The sequence below is a fragment of the Gasterosteus aculeatus genome, chromosome 7, assembly GCF_964276395.1.
Source record: "Gasterosteus aculeatus chromosome 7, fGasAcu3.hap1.1, whole genome shotgun sequence".
Classification (NCBI taxonomy): Eukaryota; Metazoa; Chordata; class Actinopteri; order Perciformes; family Gasterosteidae; genus Gasterosteus; species Gasterosteus aculeatus.
In genome coordinates this window covers 30,542,602-30,563,110 of record NC_135694.1, presented here as the reverse complement: position 1 = coordinate 30,563,110, position 20,509 = coordinate 30,542,602, and the positions used below count along the sequence as shown (strand labels likewise).

Genomic DNA, 20,509 nt, shown 5'->3' with positions numbered 1-20,509 from the left:
AAGCGATGGAGTTTCTTCCAGTTGTCATGGAGACGGATCTCCAGACACTCCAGCTGACTGGCTGTCGGTTCATGCGTAACCACACTGTTGCTTTTGGGAGAATCAGGTTCGCTCTTTGTCTTTTTCCTGAAACGCAAGCCGGGCGAGTGTGGGTAATTAGGACCCTCCCCGGGGGGGGGGGGGGGGGGGGGTGGGGCACATCTGTATTATAGCCGAGGCAGCTGGAGCTCAGGTCCGTCTACGAGGCCGAATGGCCGTGTGAATCCCTGCGTGTCGGGCGCGTGGCGGGTCATAACTCATCGTGACTCGACGACCCCCGGACGCCGTCTCTTTTGGTTCGTGCCGCGTCACGCGAAGGCTTCCAGACTCTCTCCTCCGTCTCAAATTGCTTTTCTGTTGTTTTTGATGAAGCTGAGAGCTGGCAGCATCAATACTGCAATCTATCTGGTTTGGAATAAAGGTCAGCTGATTATGGATGTGGATGCGGGCGGGAGATGACTTGAATTAGCCAGAGAGGGACTCCATCCTAAAAACCCTGCTGTAATAAATCAGAATAAACTAATCACTTGTAGATAAGAGCTTGAAACAAACGCAGCTGAACAGCAGATTTAAGATATTTGAGTGTCCCATGATTGTAAAGTGTTGTCTTTCCAAAGTCGTCCTCCCTTTCGGGAGCAGCTCTGTCCTTCCGCTGACCTTGACTCCCATCAAACCTTTTATTTTAAGTTGAGGCTTCATCACAGAAAGATGACAGTCTCCGAGAAGTCGAGTGAGATCGGAGCTGCACCCGAGGAGGAAGTTTGGGGTCATGGAGATTAGTGGTTAAATAGCAGTTATTCCCTAATGGACGACAGCGATGTCACGTTACTGCAGGAGGAGGAGGATGATGAGGATGATGATGATGTGGATCCTGTATTGTTGTTGGTTTCTTTGAAGATAACATCGATTGAGTTGGTTGATTTCTGTTCTGCGAGGATTGGAAGATGGTGAAGAGCTCGGCAGACGAGACGTCTGCTGTGTAAAGTGGACATTTTGAGGTGTTTCAATCACGGAACTGGAAACACGTTTCCCATTTGGCAACCGAACAATCCTTTGCTTACCAGAACTTCAAAATGTGGTTTATTTTTCCATTTGCTTTGTGTTTTAAGTAGTCAAGTTGCTTTGAAGTTCTACCCTAATAATTAAAATGTAACACAACGTAGTAAAAGCTCTGATCAGTAAGTGGAGGAGGAACCGTCTGCTGATGGTTCTGTTCTCCGCCGATTGACCCGTCGAGACGTGTGGTAAACGTTCGCTGCACCTTTCGGCTTTCTGTCTTTTTTCAGCATTTCACCAAAACGTCGCGTTAGTCGGATTAAACTATCAGCTCGTCTCTCTCGGCTCGCAGGAACACAGGACGCCGGCGCCACGCCGCGTTAATCCCCCAGGCCGAGCAGGAAGCCCACCGTCCCTTCGGAGGGACTCCGAAGCCGCCACAGATCAAACGCAGCGCCGTGTATACATATATATATGTATATATCAACATATATCAACATATATCAACATTGTGATGAGCTGCGGCCCCCCAGACGGATGCAATCAGACGTTTTCCAACGCGCGGTCCACCGTACGCCGGCCGCGGGCGCCGTCGAAGGATATTCCCGCCGCTGACTCCAGTGATGGATGACCCACGCACACGCGACGATGAGGGAAGTTTAAGCACCGTCACATCAGGCCGAAGGGGCGCCTTTTTGTTTTTCCTCCTTCTGCTTATTTAAAATAATAGCGTGTTGATTTGGCACGCGAGAAACACAATGATGGATCGTTTTTTTCCGGCGATGAAACTCGTACATGCGACTGGTTCACTTTGCTGCACCTTCTCTGTGAACATTATCACATGACGGGACCACAGGTTGGATTAAAGCTGGATCGCTTTATGAAACAGGCCAATGGGGGAACTACGGATCTTAAGTTAATACATGTGATGCAATGAAAACCTGCAGGCGATGACGATCTTGTAATGTTTCTGTGCTGTACAATGAGGTTTCTTTCTTTTTGTAATTATCCATCCAATGTTTTTATTTTCAGGGCTCTCGTTGGAAGAGATCCTAATAAGATCAACAACAGATGGATCTAATTCCAATTTACTCAGAGTTTCAACAAAATCTGTCTCTTTTCATCCTCTAGTCCTGGTTTTAGGCCCTTCGGTCTTCTTCCTCAATCCCCATCCTGCGGGAGTAGTGAATCATTGTTTTGTTCTCCCTAATCCACTTCTAAAATACAGTCCATGACACACACACACACACACACACACACACACACACACCGGCTGTGCACGTGATAAAGCACCGCTAGCTCAGCTCCATACGGAAGATGCATGTCGTTTTAACACAAACAAATGTTAACGCAGGGAAGACGGCGGCGTGATGGATGCGGCGCTTGACCTGTGTGTCTGATCAGTGGCGAGCATCAACTGAGGCCCCCGAGTCCGTGTGTAGATACCACAGAAGAAGACGGAGACGCAACTTCAAACAGACTGGTGACTAATGTGGGAGAATCGGATCAAATAGATATCGCTCCTTCCATGATTTCTTCTTATATTTTGTCCACCGGCAGACGTCCCCTGTGTGTCCTCGCTGGGACGCAGGGACCCGCCCGCTTGTCGCGTGTCGGTTGAATGTTCACTGTATGGTAACTCGTGGCAACAGAGAGTAGATAAAGTCAGACAGCATCCGACATAAGCGTCTATTTCCAGAGGAGCCGGCGTCCTCCACGGCGCAGCGCGCCATGCAGAATATCTGAATGTCTGCGCGCCGAGCGTGTGTGTGTCTTTTCTCTGTCAGGCACCTGTCGCACACACACACACACACACACACACACACCGGGTGCTTTTTACCCTGCAGCGGATCAGCCCATTTGACAGTAATCCCATCTATCTATCACCATGTTTCTGTTTTTTTCTGCGCGCTTGTTGTCTTATCTCGACATCGGCGCCCATGTTGGCGTCCACAATGCTGCTGCGACGTGCTGCGGCCTGCTCGGGCCCCGCGACCTCAGCCCCGGATGTTTCCCACTGCGCTAAACCCCCCCCCCCCCTCTGTGGGGGTTGATGAGGTTGTGTACTTTGATAGCAGCTCATCGCTAACATGTCACTGAGGACTTTACTGAGTCTGCATCCATCTCACCATCGGTCAGGACGCCAAACACAGCTTGTGCGTTACAGTGTCTTATGCTACAGTGTATTATCGTATCTTATCGTATTGTAGCCCACCATTAGTTTTGGAAGCAATGTCCCCTCATCTGGAACTGATTTGAACTTTTAAGACGACGCATCAACCCGGCCGGCGTGCATCATCTGAAATGACAAAAACCTCACATGTGACCTTTCTGTTTGAGCTCATTTGCAATCATTTACCTTTTGTTTCATATTGAAATCGTTTATTTTAATGTGTGAGATGGACGCTTGATGACCCTTTAACGGAGGGAATGGAACTGTGAAAAAGCTGTACGCAAAAGACGCACAGAAAAAGAAGCCCCCTCGCTTTGTAATCGCACCTGAAAGGTGACGGCAGAGAGGGTGGGGTACCAGCACCCCACTGGTTTAGCAAATGTTCTTTCAAATCATGTCCTCGTGTGACCGGGCTGATCCAAAATGAAACACAGCAGCCGAGCTCTACTGGACGAATAAATGGCGGCGGGAATCGAATCGACGACGCGCGCCCGTCCTCTGAGACATCTTCGCGATAATAGATGACGATTGCAGAATATTCTCCATACATCCACATCTTTTTGCCGCGTGTGCCTGTGTGTGCGCAAAAAAAAAAAGTCTGCATGATGTGATTAGGGGCATCTGCCTGCACTCCGGGTCGCTCCAAACCACTGAGAAACGGACTAACCTCGTTGGTTGCTAGGAACGGGGCGAGCTGGGGAATGGATGCGGCGGACAATTTTGTATCCCCATCAAATAGCTTCCCACATTGGGCCATACTTGATCTAATATCAAGGTGGGGGGTGGGGGTGGGGGGGTATGCACTTGGCTGGAAAGAATCCTATTAGAGGATGTACCACGGCTGCATGTGGTCATTGTGTGGCTGGAGGGTTTAAGGCGAGTGGGGTTCAAGAGATGAACAAAGGGGTTTTTATTCCTCTCAGAGTGACAATTACACTCGTTCAGACGTTTACAGCGATTTACATAATCGTTTATACGGAGAGCTTTGGTGTGGAACAGTGTGCAGATTAACCACCTATGTTCTGTTTTTAATGTGAGAGGACAAGGATGCACACACGAGCCGCCTTGACACGTCGACATGATCCACGCTTTTATGTAAAAAGCGTATTTAAACGCAAGAGCCTCACAGCAAACATGTATTCTTCATCGCATAAAGGGTGTTTACATCGGAGGCGCTATCGATTACTTATATTCACCGGTGCCGTGTAGTCAGATGGCAACACGACAGCAGAATCAATTCTCATTTCAATTTTTTTTTTTTTTTTTTGTATAGTCCAATAACACGAATCACAAATGAAAAATGGTCAGAATAAAATGATAACACTGCTACCATGAGAGGAGTCGAAACAGGAGAAGGCCTCTCCATAGACCCTGCTAATCTCTCATCGGCCCATCGCCACGTCGCCAAATGTTCCAGCTGTGTACCTGCGCGGCTCACGGTTCCTACCGAGATCCAGTGTGTTATCTGATCTTCTGACAGGCTCATCGGCAAAACCAAATTAAGACCCTCCCCAACGGGCGGAAGCGCGTGCGCCCCAGAAGTGCGCCCGGGTTCACGCGATGTGATGGAATGAGATCGCGGAGGATTAAAACGTGCCCCTTTAATTCGATGCTACCGGTTGCTCTCGCTCAGCGCCGCTGCGACGCGATTAGCGTGTCGCCACTGAAGGCTCGGCCGCTCTGCAGAAAGGTACCGGAACACAACGGACGGTCAATCTCCACTAAGCCGCCGCAGCCGGGACACGCGCGGATTAAGCCGCGACGTGATCGGCGTGCAGCATCCCGCCTGCCGAACAGCCCTTTTAAACGACAAGCCGGTCGTATGGTAACGCGCTAATTAGTTCTAATGAAAACTCAGCTCCAAGCATTTGCTGCTGCTGTTCTGCACCAATGATTTCTATTTTAAATAAGTGCTGCAGCTGTAATGCGTGCTCGTGGGAAGAGACGTGCAGGATTCTGAGCAGTCGGTGACATGTTGGTGACAGAATTGTGTTCTACGCCTTGCGGGGCTTCCTTTGATTGAATATGCATTTGCCTCGCCGCACGAGTCGGTGACCGTCAACATATTATAACATGAAAAACACCTCTCGGCTTTGCCCCCCTGCAGGGCCCCCTGGCCGTTGCCCTCTGTGTTTCCACTGGTCCACTTCCACCTCATCCGGTCGCCTCGCCGGCGCCCAATCGCCGCGGAACCACAGAGCTGTAAATTACCTGCACAGCGGATCCAGCAGGGTGACATTTGTCGTGAAGGAAGCAGAGTAATTCAGCTCCGTGATGAAGAGGAGGCACGAGGGCCGGTGTTGATGTCACACACTGCTCATCAGCAGGAGATATGTGGCGTGCAGGATATACTCGTTCTGCATGAATAAAGCCGGGCGGCTGCTGCCTGACCATCTCCAGTTTTTATCTTTCCGTGAGGGCCGTAACTCCTCCGGGCGACTTGGCGCCTCGACGGAGGGATCTCCGTGTCGATTTAGCGTTATATATGGAGCAGATAAACCGCCGTGATGGAGGGTGGCGATCTGTTTGTTATACCATAAAAAGACTCGAGCCGACGTCGGCGTTTTCCCTTCATTTAGCAGTCGACCAATCCAGGACGACAAGAGATATTCATCGCCTCAGAGTCCTCAACGCGGAGGCCCGCGATCTGCTGTCGGCGTGAACGTCGCCTGGAGGCAGGTGACTGCGTCAGTGTGTTTTATCAGCTAGCGGGCGACGACAACAACAACAACAACAACACTGCCGCTATAATTAGTAAAGCTGTCCCGACTGGCTGCGAGTGACGGACCGTCTCTGCTGAGGACGGCGGGAGAAGAAAGGCCATTTATTTCGCACCGACTTGCCGGCGAAAACGAGTTAAAAAGATAAGATGGAAGCTGGATGGACTCTCCTGTAGATCCAGAAGACAACGAAGTGAAGGACGACCGCTGTCCCCGCACAGTCGCTTGTGTCTTTATTCACTGTTCACGTCATCAAACAGTACATTAGAAGCGTATGTTAGAAGTGCTAATGCTAGTTAACGCTGCGCTAACGGTGCGCTAACGCACGCTACGTTGTTAGCTGCACAGATTTGAAGGTAATGTGTCTATAAAAATGTTCCAGCTTCCAGTCTCTGAAGCATCTAGTTTGCGAAAGTCTGGTGGAAAATAAAAATTTGTGTTTAATTCCAAAATGTAAGACGGCGTCCGATGACACATTTGAGGGCGCGTAGCCGCGCGGCTCACAGCGGCTGCACCTCAGGAAGCCGAGATTTATGGACAAATAAAGATAGAGAGTTTATCCGCCCCGCGGACACAACGACAAGCGCCGCGCCGGCATCTCGGCTGCGCCCCCCCCCCCATCGTACCGCAGATTAAAGATGCGCCGGGCCGATAGGATTCGGTCACACCGAGAATCACTTCTCCTGATGCAGGAATAAAACGGCCTGAAGCTGGACGACCTGCTGTCAGACGTGACTTGATGATCTCGTCTTATCGCTGCGTTGTAACACCAACGCCTGTCCCCCGGGGAGGGGGGGGGTAGGGGGGGGGGGTGCTGGACAACGGTACCCTTGTGTGACCTTGTGTTTCTGAATGATGAGCGACATGTTGGAATGAAAACACGTTTCTTTGCTCGATATAAACGCAAAAAGACATTAATCATTAACAACATTGAGTACGACTTCATTCCATTTCAGTGCGCAAGAAAAACAATGTAGCCAATAAAAAGCTTCTGTATTGATGATTTTCTTCTTTCCTTCAGCAAAATATGCCGTCTAATAAGAGAGCGAATTAAAGGATTTAAACGGCGGTGCGAATGGGCTCTGAACGTTGAGGTCGACCTGCTGCAGTGCTCGCTGGTCATATTGAAGGGGCGTAAACTGACTTGTCATATCATGGTCATAAAGCCATAAAATGGACCTGTCAAACATCACAGCGCTCGACGCTGCGGCTTTGATGGGATTTGACCTGAAACGCCAACGTTTCAAAGAACATTACGCATTGAGATGCCAGAAACAGCTGTGATACACCTGCCAGGTCGTGACGGGAGTCTTTTGTTTGAATTATTTTTTATCATTCATTCAGTTGGTTTTGATTGTGTAGGCGGCCTTTTAACAGCAACAGGTTTATCATAATCAGTGTGTTACGGGTTCGGAATACATTTAAATATCAAGTCAAATTCCATTTCACGGACTTGGTAAGAACCGAGACGCTGACTGTCGTGTTTCTAAGGAAGTCGGAAGTTCGAGATAAGAGGACAATAAAGAGGAAACACGGGGGGGGGGGCAAGTTGTTGTGCTCCCAGGATATCTGCAATGCAAATGATGTAGATATAAATGTAATAAACTCCTTCCTGTCTCATCCCGGTTGTCTACTACATTGCTGTTTATGTAATCCCTCCGTGGCGCGTAATCATAACTGCAGATGGTACATGATGCAATAACGCGTGCAGACGGGCGCAGTGGATCAGCGGGGCTGCTCCCTGTGGTGAAAGGTCCACCATCCATCTCAACACGTCTCACTTTTCCTTCAGTATTGATCGCAGGGTTCCCCGTGCGCCGACCAGGGCACCAGAGTCCACGTAGAAAATGTCTACTCTAAACGTCCTCCGTGATTCAATGTCCAGCCTGTGGTGCAGCATCGCCTGCAAGCTGCAGACACACATGCCCGCCTGGTCTGTTATGCTGTTATAAGTTATGCTCCCACCGTGCGTTCGTACGTTGTGAGGGAAACGGCCTTGTCTCTTTACATTTCTCATCCCGCGTACATAGAAATTGGATAAAGTTGTTTCCATTGAGCCCAGCAGGTGGAGATAATACATCTCATCTGGCCTGAGTGTTTCCATGTTACATCGCTGGGGGGGGGAGACAGCTGGAATACTAAGCCTGCCGCCTGCCGCTCCCCCCCCCCCCCCCCCCCCCCCCCCACGCGTGACCCGCCCCCAGATCAGCGTAAGATAACGGATTGGCGGAAACGAAATGCCCAAACGCCGGCCCTCCGCCTGAGAACGACCCATCAAACCCAATCGGTCCGACTCTCAAGGCCGCTCTCGTGAAATGTGAAATTGCTCCTTCAGAAAGGCCCTCGTGCTGAAAAAGCAACAGCCGTGTGATCCTCGTGTGCCAGTGTCCTTCACATTGATTATTTGATTGACCCTCGGCACGTCTAAACTTTGGCTTCGGGGTAATTGGACAAATCTTTGGAAAACACTGGACTCTGGAAACAAGCAGAAGGGCCGCCTGTGTGAACGCCGTCGGCCGTCATCGCGGCGCCAAATAAGCTCATCTCGTTGATCAGCGAGACATTTCCAAGGCTTACCGGAGGATTATTCAAAGATTACGTTTCCAATTCTCGCATCAATTATTCAGGTGAAGCCTCCCCCTGAAACGGAACGGATGTTATTCTTACAATACGGGAAGATTAATGAAAGGTTTCATTCTCGCCCGTGACCCCCCCTCCCGCCCTCGGGCTTTAAGAAAAATCATCGTCTGCGTCAACGGCTTCTGACTGAACAATGAAGCCGGCCGGCTGAATGGCGAGGCTAAAACATCTGCAGATGGAGAAACGGTGGCTGGTCGAAAGGATTTTGGGGGAAGATGTTTGAAAGTGGGGGTCAAGCGCGCCGTTCTTGAACAAACTGATGGGGTCACAGTTTGAGGCACTCGATTGTGCTGTAAAATGTTCTGCAGTGTGTCCACCGCTGACGGCTTGAAGCAGCGTCCTCTAGAGAAATCATCAAGTTAATTAGTCATCTAAATTCATAACCCAGAGAAATGGGTGTTCCTTTTTACCTGGCACGTTCCACTCAGCAGTGGAAAAGATTAGAAGTGAAGATGTACGCTCGTTACTCGTGATCAAGTCAAGCAAAAAGAATCGGGTTTTCCCAGAATCATGAAGTGCAGATTCTGCATCTTCTGTTTCCGAGTCCCTGGAAGCTCAAATCGAGCTAGCCGCTAGTTTCAGGCTTGTTTGTCCCCAAATTCAGAACATTTGATTCAATTTGAGAACAGCTTCCCCAGCCACACACAGAAAGCCACGAGGGGGGAGGAGGAGGAGGAGGAGGAGGAGGAGGAAGCACCACCCCACGATCCTCTATGATCCACCGAGAGCCCTTTCATATTCAGAGGCTCTTGTTGGGCAGGCGGATATTTCATGCTTTCAAAGTCCTTTAAGAAAAAGGTTCTTAACAGAAACCTTGAAAAAACATTTCTTATAAACAGGTATGTTTAAAAGCAAAGGGTTCCGCCCTTCAGGAAGAACCTTTCATCCCCCAATCGCTCTAAACTGTTAAACGTATAGACGCTTGTTTACTCGTGTTTACGGCAAATACACACGTTCTGAGTTGTGATGAAAAGCTCAATGCAGCACAGAAGACGAAGAGAGTGTCCGTCGGTCCCATTCAGACCTTCTATACCCACAACCAGGTCGGGGTTTACCCGAAGAGCCCTTCGTTGTTCCTCAGCTCCCGGGACGGCGACGGCGACGGAGAGGAAGGTCGTTCTACGAGTCGTCCGATTGAATCGGAGGGGACAAAGCGTTCCCGCCGGTCTCGGGGATGAGCAGACGGACGGATCGCATTATGTCCAGCCAGCAGGAGTCGACGGCGAGACGCCGCCAATGGCGGGAAGAGGCCCCCGCCGGGCCCGCGTCTGCACCGCTCACCGGGGCGGGAGACGAGCGCTCGTGGTGCTTGGTCCCTGTTTCGTAATCGTAGGACGGGTTTATTTGAGGAGGCCAGGACGGCGGTTACGTCCCCCAGGCTGAGGACAAGCTTTAACATTTCGCTGGCTGCTGACGGCCCCGCGAGGGCAGAGGAGGTGGGGGGGGGGCATAATGGGGACATGACTCACGGCTACTAATGCTTTTGTCACCTTGCTGGTAATAAATAAAGCCACGGGAGGCCTGTTGTTGGCAGGAAGCAGCCGACAGGCAGGCTGCAAGTGGACGTTGGAGGGGGGGAAAAAAAGAGAATAAATAATGGCGTTTTTCAGGTTGTGGCTTCCAATTACAGTGAGCCGCGGGCGAAATGACCGGTCGGGCCCGTAAAGAGGACTAGAAACCAGCACGAGATACTAAACGTATGCAGATGCATTTCACTTCCAACCAACGGCACAATTCATCCTCCAGGAAGTGAGGAATGAGGAAAGGATCCAAGAAAGGAAAGAGGATTCACGAGGAACCTGTAATGGCTTTTCCCCCCCGGCGCTCGGTGGGGTTGTGGGAGCTGACCGGCGGCCGTCCACCGGGCCATCGGATCGGCGCCGCCCGCCTCCGACAGACCGGCTTTATGGTCTCCGTCTTGCAGCCTGATGTTCGTTTTGCTAACTTTCGGTTCGCCGGTTGCAAAATAAACAAGGTGCCAAAACGCCGTCAGGATGCCAGAAGTGAAACAGCTAAATTGCAGATTCTTTCAAGTGTTGTTCCCTGCAGGAATCGCATGAAGATACACGGTGATGGAAGTTGGGAGTGTTTTAAATCGATTCAATGTGGCCTGGTACCAAACACACACACACACACACACTCCCGTCCCTGTGCTCCGGAGAGCGAGAGGAGACCGTCGGCGTGAATGAGGAAGTCGTTCTAAATCGGGCGGAGGGATGCAGATGAGGGCGAACGCTTCCGCAGGGGAAGAAGAGAGCGATCGCTCACAGGCGGAGCTGCTCCTGACCGACGAACAGCACCTGACTTCACTTCTCCAGCGGCGCGCGCAGCCCAGCTGTGTCAAACGGCACTTAAGTTCATTTTCATTTTGAGTCCGCCGCCCCCCATCAACCCAACGGTTATATCAGTAACGTATTCAAGTGTAATGAACATTAAATCCACTGTTATTGATGTTATTAGTCATTAAGTTAGGCATTAATAAGAGGTAACGCACATCAACCCGATGACAAAGTGGAATGAACATCAACTTTAGACGTCATAAGTTACCAGAATAAATGTTATTAAGTGTAAAGAAGGGTAACAAGCGTCAAATATACTGTCATAAATCTAAATAGGTTATAATAAAAGTAATGATGAAGTAATGATTCAATTAGAAGTTATCAGGATCAGGAATCAGGAAACATTTATTGGCCAAAATATGTCAAACATACAAGGAATTTGTCTTGGCGGTTAGTGCGCGACAGTAGACAGACAAGACAACAGTGCACAGGTAATAAATGTTATGAAGGTATGAATGTTGGAAAGTCATTAATTAATGTAATAAACACCAGAAGTTAAAATGGTTACAAAGCAATTGCTAATAATTTAGTAACACGGAATTTCCTGAGGAAATGATGAGCTACAGAGACTGGATGAGGATAACAAAAATAAACTGGCTTAATTATTGTTAAATGTTCAACAAAACTTCTTATTGGATGGAGACGCAGTTCGTGGTGGACGTCTGTGTGGCCACAAACTACACTAAATGTGTGTGTCACACACATACTGTATAGTGAAGGTTTAAGTCCTTTGTCCATCTCCCGCGACTATATATATAAATGAAATAGGCAGAACATTTTCTCTGGTTTTCGACAGCACGTCTCCGCTGATCCGTCCAGAGCTCAGCGGGTCAACGTGAACAGTCGGCACGCGATATACATCTCGTCCTGCGTGGGAGTCGGACTCAAATCTGTCGCCTCCAGATTGTCTCTCAGAGCAGTCGGGACATTTCTGACCACGTTCTCTATTCGTCTTTGGCCATCTGGGCCGATCTCGTACCCTGAGCTGGTTTAACAATGGAGGCCAACATAAGGGACGGCTGATCACAGTCAGTGAGTCACGCAAACTACAAATGAACATATACTACATCGCCCTGAACACCAAGGGACATATTTGACGAATATAATCAAGGATTTCCCAGCAACGCCGGTCAAAACGTTATTTAATTTAAAGGGAAAGTTCTGCCGGACATCGCGGATGTTGGACAAAGGACTCTGATATTCAGCCATCATTGCAATGCATCCTGGTCCGTGAACTCAGCTTCCTGTGTCAATATCCGTTCAATTGGAAACCAAAAAAAAACATCCTACGCTGACCTTTCAGGAGCTCGATCCCACAAAGAGGAGCGGCTCTGCTGCCGTGACCCGTGGGTTTGAAATGTCATGCAGCCTGTAGGAGGCTGCACTCAGCCTGGGACGCCACCTGAGCCTCCCACGCCGCCTTTAATACCGGGGCTGACTTACATGCCGGGGGCCTTAATGCAATCGTTGTATTTCAGTCGGGGGGTTTCATATCACGTACAATAATCCACCTTTAAGCGACTCCACTCCGTCTTACTTCAGCCCCTATAAAAGAGACGAATGCTGAGCTGTGATGCGTTTCTTCTCGGTTCTGGTCTGGTCCTCTGGACCTCATTTGGTGTTTAGTGCTCTAGGTGTCCGCGGGGGGGGGCGGGGTGCGGCTCACCGAGGTGTCGCTCGCTCATTAGAGGCGGCAGAATCTAGCAAATCCCGTCTACATACAAATAAAGTACCAGAGGGGTGAAAGGAATTAGTAAAAAATCAGCTTTTTTCTGTTGCTTTTCGTGTTTCGCCGTCCGTCTCTGTGCAGATAATATCATGACTCGTATCAACAAGAACGCATCAGCTTTTGAGATGGTGTGCATGAGTGCAGTAGGCAAACGCGTGTGCACGGAGGTTCTGGCCTCACTGGGTTCATCGACTGTGGTTGTCAGGAATTCTGATCGGCTCATCTCCGAGGTCAGCTTTTTTTTTTTATCCTTTTCTTCCTCCGGAAGAAATAAAAAATGCTCCAGGAATGTTCTGACACATAAAGAGGCATTTGGTCAGCGCGGGGTTGATTCGGTTCGGGGGCGGGATCAGCCGGTCGGGACGGGCTCGGCGGCACCGAGCGGTCGAAAAGGGAACTGAAGATCGCCGCAATGAGCGTCTGCTTTTCAGAAAGGCTGCATTGCAGGATGAAAGAACGTAATTTCTCGACTCAATTTGACAATTAAAAGTCTTCCGAGCGCATCTGATATCTGTAGGTGGTGTTCATTTCGATCTCGGGGAGTGGAGAATACGCGGCGTTGATCCTGATGAGGCGGTTTTGCAGTAACCTGCCCTGTACTATATGTCTACATTTCATCCTCAAATCTCTTCATTTTAAACTTATTAGCGGAATCCCTAGTCCTTCTTTGCCAGATGGAGAGATCTCCATGTTTGTGCACAACAACCTTTGGAAAGATCTCAGGCCTCGTACGTACCCTCTACGTGTTTTATCTCAGTCAGTTCCCCCCGCCTGCAGAGTGTGAGGCAGCGTTCCCATCTCCATTCTGGCCGGTTTATGTGAATACTTGTTTTGGTGGGCGATTAGCACTCTGATATTTAAAGAGGAGCGACGTGTCTTTGGCCGATGGTTGCTTTATTTTCCGAGAGCGGCTGGAAGACGAATCATCCCTGGCGGTGGAATCGCCGCACTCCGCGGTCCCTGAGAAACTGCGACTTGCAGAGACATCACGAGCCAGAACGCGCGCGGAGAGATAAGAACCTGCAGAGAATGAAACCTTTGAAACTCACGGCGTCGCCGGACGGAAGCGCTGCGATGACGCTGCCTTCTCAATTATTGCTTGGGGCAATGTGTGGGATTTTCCTTCCGCTGCACTCTTCATTGAGATGCAGATTGCTACCTGGTGGGATGACAACAAATGCTAATGCAGCGGAGTCGAGCAGAGAGACGCGGGCCTGTTCCACTCTGTACGGCACAGTTTACTTTTGAACGGAGTTGGAAAGGAGCATTTCGAGGAACCTGCCGCTTCGTTTCTTCTGAAGGGGCGGTGGGAAAAGATGAGGTGGATCTATTGGCCGAACAAACGATGTATGATATCCATGTTTTTTTGTTGCGTATAGAAATATGTGTGAAAACATAATTTTTAACCGTTATTTTATATTATTCGCCTGGCTTTGACCTCACTTGGCTGGAGAACAATGGGGACGTTGCAACCGTCCATTCTCCATCCCGGTGGTTGAGCAGAAGAAAAGGTCTTTTACTGTGCAAAGCCTGACGTGTCTGAAATGAGGGAAGCAATCAAGTTCCACAGGCGACTTGTTTATTCCACTGGGATTGGATGCAGTGGAGGATGGATGGCGTGCGGAGCGTTGTGGTATGATGGAGTGTGGTGTTTTCAACAACAAACGTCATGTTTCATCCACCGTTCACTCACATCCATTACAAGGGCTGGATTTGCACTCAGATCCGCGGATTTACATTTTAAAGGATTATCGATGTTTTTGTGATGCGCGCTCAGGTTGCCTGCTCCTGCGAATGCACGGGAGAAAAACACGAGCCGTGTGCTGCGTCATCACGTCGACCCTCGGCGGGGAGAAAGGCGATCAAAAGGTATCAACGGCATATCTGTCTGTCCATCATCAACTCATCCATCTATCCATATCTCCTTCCATTCATCCAGCCATAGTTTAACCCATCGTTCCATCTATGTATCCATCCACTCATCCATCTATATCTCCTTCCACTCATCCATCTATATCTCCTTCCACTCATCCATCCATAGTTTAACCCATCATTCCATCTATGTATCCATCCACTCATCCATCTATATCTCCTTCCACTCATCCATCTATCCATATCTCCTTCCATTCATCCATCCATAGTTTAACCCATCATTCCATCTATGTATCCATCCACTCATCCATCTATATCTCCTTCCACTCATCCATCTATCCATATCTCCTTCCATTCATCCATCCATAGTTTAACCCATCATTCCATCTGTCTATCCATCCATCCACTCATCTATCTATCTATACCTCCTTCCATTCATCCATCCATAGTTTAACCCATCCATCCATCCATATCTCCTTCCACTCATCCATCCATCCATAGTTTAACCCATCATTCCATCTGTCTATCCATCCATCCATTCATACCTCCTTCCATTCATCTATCCATAGTTTAACCCATCCATCCATCCATATCTCCTTCCACTCATCCATCCATCCATAGTTTAACCCATCATTCCATCTGTCTATCCATCCATCCATTCATACCTCCTTCCATTCATCCATCCATAGTTTAACCCATCCATCCATTCATACCTCCTTCCATTTATCCATCCATAGTTTAACCCATCATTCCATCTGTCTATCCATCCATCCACTCATCCATCCTTCCATTCATCCATCCATAGTTTAACCCATCGTTCCATCTACCCATCTGTCTATCCATCCATCCATCATTCATACCTCCTTCCATTCATCCATCCATAGTTTAACCCATCATTCCATCTATGTATCCATCCACTCATCCATCTATCCATATCTCCTTCCACTCATCCATCCATAGTTTAACCCATCGTTCCATCTACCCATCGGTCTATCATCCATCCATCCATACCTCCTTCCACTCATTCATCCATCCATATCTCCTTCCACTCATCCATCCATAGTTTAACCCATCGTTCCATCTACCCATCGGTCTATCATCCATCCATCCATACCTCCTTCCACTCATCCATCCATCCATACCTCCTTCCATTCATCCATCCATAGTTTCACCCATCGTTTCATCTGTGTATCCATCCACTCATTCATCCATCCATATCTCCTTCCACTCATCCATCCATCCATCCCTCCCTCCTTCCATTCATCCATCCATAGTTTCACCCATCGTTTCATCTACCCATCTGTCTATCCATCCACTCATCCATCCATCCATATATCCATCCACTCATCCATCCGTCCATCCATTCAACCGACCATCCAATCATCCACTCATCCATCCATTCATCCAGCCATCCTTTCACCCACCGTTCTATTCACCCATCCACTCATCCACTCAACCATCCATCTGTTAATGAAAATCCAGATTAGTGAATATGAAGCAGCAAAGCGAACAGCTGGAGTCCCACAGTCAAATATTTAATCTCAACAAGCTGATAAGAATGCACTTAGTGGGATTTGAGAGGAAGTCACTCGTCACTGTGTAAATGTGTCATTAGTGACAACCGGGACAATGTGCACCTGCAGCATCCACAGAGATATAAAAAAGACAATAAGTCAACATTTGCAGGGTCAATTTCTGCTTGTTCTCGAGTGCACTGGTGGACAAACTGTGCGCTAAAAGCTGCTTTATTAACAACTAAAACCTAGCAAACGCTTTTGAATGAGCTGTCTTTTTCCTCTTCAGCAAAAACCCCTTCAGAAGAAAAGCTATTATATTTTCAATAACAATTCAAATAATGGATGCACTCTTTCTCCTCACCTCACGGGCCGTAAAGCATCAGGGACGCCCGTGCAGTTATTGATTACCGTCAACTTTGCCGTAAACACGGGAAATACCTCGTCCCTCGAGAGAGTTTTTACGGACCCGAAAAGAAGACTCAAGCTCGGCTACTTTGTGGGGTTGACGGAAGCGGACGAGTCACAGACCTTTAAGTGAGCCTCGGGTGGATTTTATTGGAGACCCAGTGTGCATATTAAACCCACTTCCAATGCTCAACAAGACTTTTAAATGTCATTCGATGCTGTGAGAAGTGCTCAGTTTGGTGACGGAGCCTCCGTCTCTCATACCGGCTGCTTTGTAGGAGTCAGAAAAACTGCCACAAACAAATCTTCCATGTAATAACAAATGTGAAGGTGTGCTTTTGTGGAGTTTTCCCTTACTGAGCCCATTCTTGCTTCTTGTGTTTTTTGGTTGCAATATTTAAATTACCGCTCCTATATTACGTACCCTTTTTTTAATATAGAATTTAGAACATTATTTTCGGCCTAAATCCTTAATAATATGTCAAATTAGCTTGGAATAAACAAGATTTCTCTGTATCATTTCTACAGTGTGATTAGAGATTAAAAGCTTTAAGCCTGTCTGACCGCCCCCCCGACCCCCCCGAGCCCCCGACTCCAAGGGAATCAAATCCACTGTAGCAGAAAATAAAGGAAACATAAAATACGCCTAGGCGAGGAAATCCTCCCGCCTGGCTGGTATTTGTCCAGGTGAGCTCAGCGAGCATTTACAGCACGACCCCCCCCCCCTCCCCGTCTCTCTCCGAGGGCGGACGTTGTGGCCCGCGGTCCTCCCCCAGTAGCGCTGCATTGTACCGAGGGAGCGAGACAGTGAAAGAGCAAAAGAAGCAGGAAAGAGGCCGCTCATCGATCCGGCCGCGGCCCTGAAAGGACTCTGAGTCCTGCGTCTTCTCGGGGAATAACAAGAGGAACCGGGTGGGAGAGAGAAAGGACGCCTTTATGGCCGAGGCAGGAGAGACCGTGTCGGGGGGGGCTGTGTCTCACAAAAAGCTCCTCCGACGATAGCCGAGCTTTCCCTCGGGGCCTTTGGACAAAAACCCCAACAAAGAAGTTCACATACAACAGATCTGTGGCGCTAAAAGCAAAGACGCAGATATCTCAAAGATCAAAAACTCAAAACACACCATTTCTAATGAGAACGTGAAGGAAGACATGCGATGTGGTTGTTGGAGGTGTTGCTTTCCAATCAGGAGGCCTTCTGGGACGCACTGGGGCAAATTCCAGGAACAATTGATTTCTGTCTGTTTTTAACCTGCAGCGCTCCGAGCATCGGGGAGACGGGGTGGGCAGTCGGGTCCGGACCTGGTGTGTGTTCTGTTTATTGTGCACCAGGTGCGTTTTCTGCTACCGGAGTCATTTGCTGCACACTTCGGGTCTTTCTTTCTTCGTGGATTCCTCCCGTTTTCATTTGAGCTGCTGCGACGTAGCTATCGCTCAGCTAAATGCAGCCGGCGTCTTCTGCTGCAGTTCACCCAACGGCCACAATCAGGAATCAGGATTCATTTATTGCCAAAATATGTCAAACATACAAGGAATTGGCGGTTTGCTCCAAAGGATTAGTATCTGTCATCATAGCTCCATCAACCAGCTCCGGCCACCAGGGGACAGAAGACCAGTTGCTCATCTACACGTCCAACGAAACTGAGGACCTGTAGTCCAATATTTAATCCCCATTACGCTCTGGTTGGGTCTCTTCCCACTCACATGTCTTGCATCTGACATGCGTTTGAGTCTCCCCAATGTAGCATCCAGAAGCTCATCGGAACATGAAGGTTTTGTCTAACGTAGGAGGGATGAACTTGGTTACGTTCTGTATAATAAGCCATTTTCTTCACAGGAACTAAGAGTTACTGGACTGCAAATGAAAATCATTTTGTAACACTTTGAAAGCTCTGAACCGCCGTATGTACCCACGTCTCTTTTAATGTGGCCTCATTACGCGGCACAGAGCTCACTCGCACGCTCCACTCCGGAGAGACGTGGCGCCGCTGAACCGAGCTCTCCGTGGACCCGAGTGCCCACTCACTGCAGTTGTGGTTAAGGTGGTCGAGTTTTGATTCACCACATGGCGTGGGCAGAGAAGTGATCGGATTTAATAAAGACAAAAGGTGGAGGGGGGGGGGTTCTTCTCAGTAAGGCACACGCGTGTGCTTATAACCAATAAGAAGCCGGGTTTTTCCTTTGCATGAATCACAGCGCTGCGTTAACCACCAGTAGTTCAACACACCGTCTCAAGCTGAAGGCAAAATCCTGAGTTCCCCCCCCCCCCCCCCCCCGATGACAGCTCGATGGAGCCGTGTAAAAGCCGGCATTACCGTTACATAATGTGCTTAGTGGGATGAAGGGAGGGCAGAGGCGGAGTTCGGCTCTGACTAACTTAACTACACTCCTGTTGAGAGGCCCTTCCAGTGAGAACAACCGACAATGTGAAAACGGGCCCCAGTTTGGTTTATTCTCAGGAACAACGTGGGAAACACAGCGAGCCATTATTACTCCAAGTAGGATTCCTCTGCGCTAACGGGAACCATTCTTCGGGGGACGCCTTCCGGTGGACTGGTGGGGCCCTTCACTCTGGCCCGAGGGCCAGGAAGGGTCGGACGGGTCTGAGCGGCAACAAACGGCTCAACTTCTGCCCACAAAGGAGCTGGTTTCCAGGGGGGGGATCATCCATCCCATCCATCCTCGTGGTGGGCGCAGTGTGGGTTACTTCAACGTAACGATTGGGGTGGTGCACGCAGACGTGTTAAATCCTTCATCTCTATTCCAGACATGGACGTGGATGGGCGCAGAGCGGGGAGGCACTTTTAATGAAATCTGTTTTGCGTGACGGGGATCTGCAGAGAGGGCGTTCGCCGCTCGGTGAGACTGTGGCCGGTCTATTTAGCACAGATTACAAGAGAAAAACTAAATCTGTATCAGTCGCTCTGACATCGCGTAATCTACGCTCATCTGAAAGTGCTGAATAATCGGGGTCAATAGACAGAGAGCATCCAACAAATACATCTGATGATCTGGGAATATCCTGTTTGCATATAAAATAGTATCCTCGAAATAGCTCGCCAGCATCCTCAATGAGAACGACTGGTCTGGTTGTGGTGACGGCTGGTGCTGAGGAGATAGCTGAATCCTGCCGGAGCGAGACGCCTCGGAGGAGGCCTGCGTGTGCATACATTCCCCAAACAGCCCCCTCCGTCCCGTCAACTCGCAATGCCTCCGAGGCTTATCTCCCAGAAACACAAGGCCCCCCCGCGCCGTCACCCGGGTCGCTCCTCCCGGCGGCGGGGGACGCGGCCCTCCACACCCACTACGGCGCCAGCCGCGAATCCCCGTGGCAGGAGATCCGGTTGTCCAATTGGGTTTTTTTTTTTTTTTTTTTTCCTCAGCCCTCCGCCCAAACCCACCCCGGCGTTTGCCCACCCACCCTCTCGGCGGGGGGGTGCCCGGGACACTTGGTGGGTGATGCACTTTTCGGTTTCAATTACAATCAAGGTTGAGTCACAATGAGTCATAAAGGGCTGCTGCTATGCAGATGAGCCAGCAGGTTGTTAGCGAGGACGGAGACGTCCCAGTGTGATTGGACCCCCCCGGACACAAGGAGGCATGCAGATACCGGATCGAGTCCCGCTGGACCAGGAAGAGCTAATTTGGGTCAAATCACAAACAAGAGGGACGTTCGTTTCTCTCACTTTTAACGCACCAACGGGGGAGAAGGTTCTACATTCTGAAAGCCGCTTCCCCCCCCCCGTTTGGATCACAGCGCCGGCGGCTGGTGGGCGCCACGTCTGCAGAACTCGTGTTCCCTTTGTTTCCAGCTGTCCTTCGGCCCCGTCGGTCACCGCGGAGAGAATCCTTTCACGGCGCGTCGGGGTATTCATGAAGTCACTTCAGTCTTTGACAGGAACGAGAACGAAGACAAACAACGGAAAAGCTTTCCTTTGCGCGAGTATTTTGTCCTCCGTCCAAAACGCACGTAGACGCAAAGCCACGCGCCTCTCGGTGGGCGACTCGAGGAGTCTGCAGAAGCGAGCGCGGTCCCGGTGACCCGGTGACGGTGGCGCTGCTCCTACGCGGCGTGCAGCAGG

The 20,509-nt window shown here is 49.6% G+C and overlaps 1 protein-coding gene across 1 annotated transcript in view; it reads right to left on the bottom strand.

Moving 5' to 3' along the window:
• doc2b (double C2-like domains, beta) overlaps positions 1–20,509 on the bottom strand; it is a 51,795-nt gene that overhangs the window by 30,556 nt on the left and 730 nt on the right.